At 46.1% G+C, this 6,000-nt stretch overlaps 1 protein-coding gene across 1 annotated transcript in view; it reads left to right on the top strand.

Annotated features, from left to right (window-relative positions):
• The first annotated feature begins 631 nt into the window (after positions 1-631).
• Positions 632-6,000, top strand: part of GATA5 (GATA binding protein 5) — a 52,937-nt gene continuing 47,568 nt past the window's right edge. Inside the window, exon 1 of the mRNA XM_083618982.1 lies at positions 632-892. The gene's annotated coding sequence lies outside the window, so the exon portion shown is untranslated. The remainder of the gene's footprint in view (positions 893-6,000) is intronic.

Genomic DNA, 6,000 nt, shown 5'->3' with positions numbered 1-6,000 from the left:
CTCATGAGAAGAGAAGACTCCCTGGAAAAGACCCTGATGTTGGGAAAGATGGAGGGCACAAGGAGAAGGGGACGACAGCGGACAAGATCGTTGGACTGTTCTCGAAGCTACCAGCATGAGTTTGACCAAACTGCGGGAGGCAGTGGAAGACAGGAGTGGCTGGCGTGCTCTGGTCCAGGGGGTCACGAAGAGTCGGACACGACTAAACGACTAAACAACAACAACAAACTAAAGGATCATAGAACCGTAGAGCTGGAAAGGACCTAAGGAGTCAATCTAGTCCAACCCTTTTGCAATGCAGGAATCACAATAAATAAATTTATTATTGGCAGGAAATCCTGAGAAAGCGATCCCTGCGTTAAGACTCCCTCTTGTCCTGCGGGTGGAGGGTGAGGAAACCGGACTGAGCCCGGTCTGGCATTTGCTCACCCAAAGGGAATCCCCGCCAGCCGGAGTCAAGCAAGGCAAATAATATTATTCCCCTGCAGGGCGATCTGTTTGTTTAACCCTTTCCAGAGACGGGTTTCTCCGGCTTCCCGAGATGCCTCTTCGGCCTCCTCCCCGCCGACCCTTCTTATCTTCCTTTCCTTCCAACCAGCCCGCGAGGCTGTCCCTTTTCACTTCGCGTAACATCTCTGCCTTCCCACTCCCTTCGGGCTCCCTCTCTCGATCCCTCTAAGTCTCTCTTCTCCGATCTTTTACTGCCTTCCACCTTCCAAAATAATCTCTCCTACTTTCCAAATAAGATGCATGTCTCTCTCCCCAACCCCCAGCAATCTTCTCTCTTTTTTCTGTTGCTGCGCGCCTGGCGGAAGCGCCTCCTCGCTTGTTCCTTGCAAGAGGCGCTTGGAATCGGGACCCAAAACGCCTAGAGAAAAACTACTCTGGACAGGTAGAGAGGCGGGGGGTGTGGGTGTGGATTTGAATCTTCTCTGGGCTTTCGAGGGAAAGGTTTGCCTCCTGAACTGATCCACCATCAGGTTATGAAACTGACGTTTCGATCGTCAGGTGTGCGCTATATAGAACACGCACTCTGGGATCCTAAATGTTAATTTCGCAGCATTGCAGTCGTCTTGGCAGTTTCAGGGCTTTTGCAAGGCTACGGTCTTAAGTCAATTTCACCGCGGAACGAGACCCGCTGAAATTGCTTCGCATTGAGCTAACAGCTGAAAAACATAAAATAAGCAACTGCGACTTCCGTGATTTAAGGGGATCGCCAAGTTTTACGCGGCCTGCGGGGTTTTAATTAAAGTTAGTAGCTTTAACCAGGTTACATTTCGGGGTGGGGCGGGGTCTATTATGCAAGGCAAGGGAAGAGGCAAGAAATAATTCAGCAGCCGCCCTCGAAAACGGTTTGCCTGCTCGTACATCTTATTTGGAAGGAAAGACATTGCTAGGTTAACCTGATTATAAGGCCGATCCTCAAACAGGCTAAGCCGAAATATGTGGTTGGTGCCTATGCATACATTTAAAGCACATTATTTCCCTCAAGGAATCTTGGGAGCTGTAGTTTTCCCGCCCACATAGCTATAATTCCCAGCACCCTTTCCAAACTATAAGTCCCAGAACTGTTTGAGGCAAATAACGTGCTTTCAGTGTATACAGCCTGCGATTGCGGAGCCCTAAGTCCTTCGCTGTCCGCTTATGGAGAACAGATTTTCTTTTCCCTGGAATAATTCATCCCCAGTTCCAATCAGTGTCATTCGCAATTTGTCCCCCGGAGTCGATCTTCTAAACAAAGTGCGTGAGTTGGTGCCAAACAAGTTTATTACTCGAAAGTAAATCCCAGTAGTCTGGGACTGCGCCTGAAGAGCTGGGCAGCTGTGCCCACGTCCCGCAAACCGCTTCCTGGTTGTTTTTAATCATTTGAGAGATCATGTGTGCCTTTGAAGAAAACAAATCTCAAGGCGTTTCATCGATATATTTAATATTTTTTATTGTTGTATTTTATTAGCACCGGGGGAGTAGGGAGTGATTGGTTTACTCGATAGATCTCAGCTTGCATTGGAGCCGGTATTCACTGACTATAGATTGGACAACTTCAGGAAAAAAGGGTTTTAAAGAAAAAGCTAGTTCTTAGATCTCTTGCGCAAATAGATGGACAGACAAATATATGGCAGACAAATCGCCTCATCGAGATATAAAATCGACTGGCACACCATCCTTAATGAATACAGTTCATCAAAGCCTAATTTAACAACCTAATGAAGAACTGAGTTGCTAACTCGTCTTCGGTTAAATGCTGCGCTTCGATCCCTTTTAACACTAACCAAATATTAAACATAATTTAACCGTTGCTGAAAGCTGTAAATAATGGTTGATTTGATCTGAACGGCTAACGCAGAGCGATCCCGATCACCTTAACTTGTCAGTGGGAATCTACGAACAATAGAAAACTATTTTGTACGTTTTCCAGAGAGGCTGCAACGAACACATAAAAATGAGTTTTGTGGCACCGCAAATACTAACAGATGTATTGCCCTCTGGAAATTGCTAGTAAATCACACGAGCGCGCACGCAGCCCATTAAAAATAAAAATAAAAATCTGTACGGAATCATATAAACATAAAATGATCGTGTGTTTTTTTAAGAAGCATTTTCTATTTTGCATACCTTGTCAAGTTAATAATGCTACCCAGATGGGAAACACATCGCCGTGTAAGAGTACAGATGTAGTTGACACAAAAAGTCTTGGTATGAATGGGTGTATAGTATTTATTTTAAAGATGGCGTGCATCTTTAAAATCTAGATCTAAAAATCACTTTAAACTGCATTAAGCTATTCTAGCGGCATACTTTAAAATAGACGATATATGTCCATGAGTTGCATACGGAACAATCGTCTGATGTTCGAAGATGGCTCATAATTCACAGACATTCTGCACAGATCCAATACATATCATTCTACCATGACAAGGGAGTAATTAAGACGGGCAGAAAATTGTCACTTAAGTTCCCAGAATCCCGGACTACTTAAGAGCATAGCAATCAGGGGGAAAAAATCAGGAGATATCAAGGATCTGCATTTTGAATTTGCTCTTTGAGGTCCTGCGTGATTTTTCAGCTATGAAACTGGATTTCCAGTTTTAGCGAAGCTCTGTGCTCAGGTTTTGGCAGCCAGATTTGAAACTTACGTTAGCCAGGTTTAATTAAGCGGGATAAAGGCGGGACAAGACCCAGCCAAAATGAAGTACTTTAAAGACTGCGATCCTGCTCCACATTTAATTGTGAGCAAGCCTCATTAAAGAAAAGGGAGCTTACTTTCGAGTCGGGCAACGCATGTCCTGAGACGTGGGAAAAACACCCTTAAATCTCTTCCATGTGAAATAAGTCGGATGGACCGAAACGGCCGTTTTTCAGACGCAAATGCCGACTTTCTCTTGCCCCGAAACCTGGAAAGGAACAGCGCGACGGTTTCCTGGAAGTTCCAGTTATTTGAGGGAGAATGGACAATTTCTAGCCTTTTTATAAAGTATTATCATTTGCAAATATATATACGCAGTGTATGTAACATTGGGAACCTATGAGAAGTACCGCTAGCTCAAAAAGCGAAGTTTCGTCTAACCCAGTTTTCTGTTTCCAACGACGGACAGTCAGATGTTTCTGGTGAGGATCACAAGAAAATACCTGATGCTGAATGTATGTTATATTTCATTAGAAGCGACTCCGCTGGGCATCGCTTCCATTTCAATGGACTGAGACTTCAAGGAATAGAGGTGGAAAGTCGCCACCCCGTGAATCTCCGACAGCCGAAGCATCAGCCAACTCCTAGGGGCCGAGGGGTCTTCGCCTCCACCCCCAATAAAATATTTGAGGGGGCTGCCCCCTCCAAGCTGATGAGCATTGCCACTCAAATGGTGTGCACGCACCGTTGTCATGCGATCAGTTGTGCGGGGCGGGGCTTACCTGGAAACATCCCCCAAAAAATATTTTATTCAAGTTGGCACCCCTTTCAGAGAGATACACAGAAAGGTGGTTGTGAAAGGTCCCCTTCTTGGGAGGGAAAAGCCATGCAGCAGCGCGACCACGTCTGCAAATGCAATACACTGCAATGCAGGTTGAAGGAATCCTCTTGGGCTGACTCGCATGGTTTTCATACTACGTGGAGGAGAAGGTCGGAGCGGAGGGACAGGGGACCTGTAGTTTTCCAGGCGCTGCTGAACTCCCAGCTCCCATCCTCCCTGACCATTGGGCATGCTGGCTGTGGCTGAGATGATGGGACCCCAGCTCTCCACCAGTAGAAGCTATAGAGCAGCTTTTAAGGGGAAATTCACAGGCAGAACTCCTGGCGCTTTGAGGGGAGGGTGGAGGTTCTCTCGAGGCAACCCTCCTCAATGAAATAAAAGAAGAATCTGAGGGGTCGGCTTCTATTTGGGACTGTGCACGGTCCAAGAAATGCGGAGTAAGGGTTAAAATAAAGACTTGCTGTTTCTTAAATAGGATAAATGCGCAAATATAGGTCAGCATGATTATTACCATATCGCAGAAGGAAAGGGGTGGTGAGAGAATAAGTCGCTTTGGCATAGTAAGATCGTGGAGGAATGGAGATTTGATATACTAATGTTATTAATTTATTTCTTCATATCCTACCAAGTGCAGAATAGGCTTCTCAGCAGTTCACACGTATAAAAACAAATCACACGTGCAACAATTAAAATATACAATTAAAATTAATGCCAAATAAAATCCACCCCGTTGCAACATAAAAATAGAATCACCCCTTATTAAAATATAAACCAAAACAATCCCATTTAAATGACACAGTACTGTAATTAAAAATAAGAGAGTCGGGGCGAGAGAGCCCCCTGAATCAATCAAGCCCCTTCCTGGGGCTTCCTGAATCAAGAAACTAATTGCAAGTTAATTAAAAAAAACTAATTGCAAAATGGGGTGGGAGGAGTGGGGGTGGGGATTCCTAGTTTGGTCTAACTTAGTTGGAGATTCTGGCATCGCAGCAGGAGACACGCACAAATGTGTCTCTTCTCCCAAGGTGAGGCTGAAAAAGGAGTTAGGAAATGAGGTTAACAACCCTGAGAGTACGTAAGGCTAGCACCTGAGGAAATGAACAGCACAGGTGAGTTCAGGAAGGACAGGGTAGGAAACTTGGGTCTTTTACTCTCTGCATTCTTCCAGGCAGACGCAACAGCTTCCAGTGCAAGCTAAGTTGTATCCCAACACTTTCAGCACGCACTGTGTTGAATACCCTAAGCCCACAATGCTATACCTACTTACTTAGGAGTAAGAACCCCCGAATGCAGTGGGGATTACTTCTGGGTCAAGACGCCCCTTAAAACATGCCACAAGTACAGTCTGGTACATAGTGGTTAAAGGTAAAGGGAATCCCTGACCGTTAGGTCCAGTCGTGACCGACTCTGGGGTTGCGGCGCTCATCTCGCTTTATTGGTCAAGGAAGCCGGCATACAGCTTCCAGATCATGAGGCCAGCATGACTAAGCTGCTTCTGACAAACCAGAGCAGCGCACAGAAACGCCGTTTACCTTCCCGCCAGAGCGGTACCTATTTATCTACTTGCACTTTGACGTGCTTTAGAACTGCTAGGTTGGCAGGAGCAGGGACAGAGCAACAGGAGCTCATCCCATCACTGGGATTTGAACCGCCGACCTTCTGATCGGCAAGCCCTAGGCTCTGTGGTTTAGACCACAGTGCCACCGGGTCAGGTATAGTGGTTAGTGCATTGCCATTACAGCAGGGGACTTAGCTGCAAAATCCCCACTCAGACGCAAAGTTTAGGCGACCTTAGGTCAGCTGATGTCTCTTAGCCTTACAGGATTGGCGTGAGGATAAAGCGGAGAGGGAGACTCAGCTCTTTGTAGGAAGGAGGCATTCGAATGTTATAAATATGTACACATATCACATATCACAGACTATGCTTCTTAAGCGCAGAGTGTGGCAGGGTGTCACTGGAGGTGTAAATGATTGTTGATAGGGGGCAGTGGCGTAGCGTGGGGGGTGCAGGGGGGGCCGGCCGCACCAGGCGCAA

Source organism: Podarcis filfolensis (assembly GCF_964270895.1).
Source record: "Podarcis filfolensis genome assembly, chromosome: 6".
Classification (NCBI taxonomy): domain Eukaryota; kingdom Metazoa; phylum Chordata; class Lepidosauria; order Squamata; family Lacertidae; genus Podarcis; species Podarcis filfolensis.
Note: the sequence above shows the minus strand (reverse complement) of the source record. Positions and strands in the feature narration are given on the sequence as shown.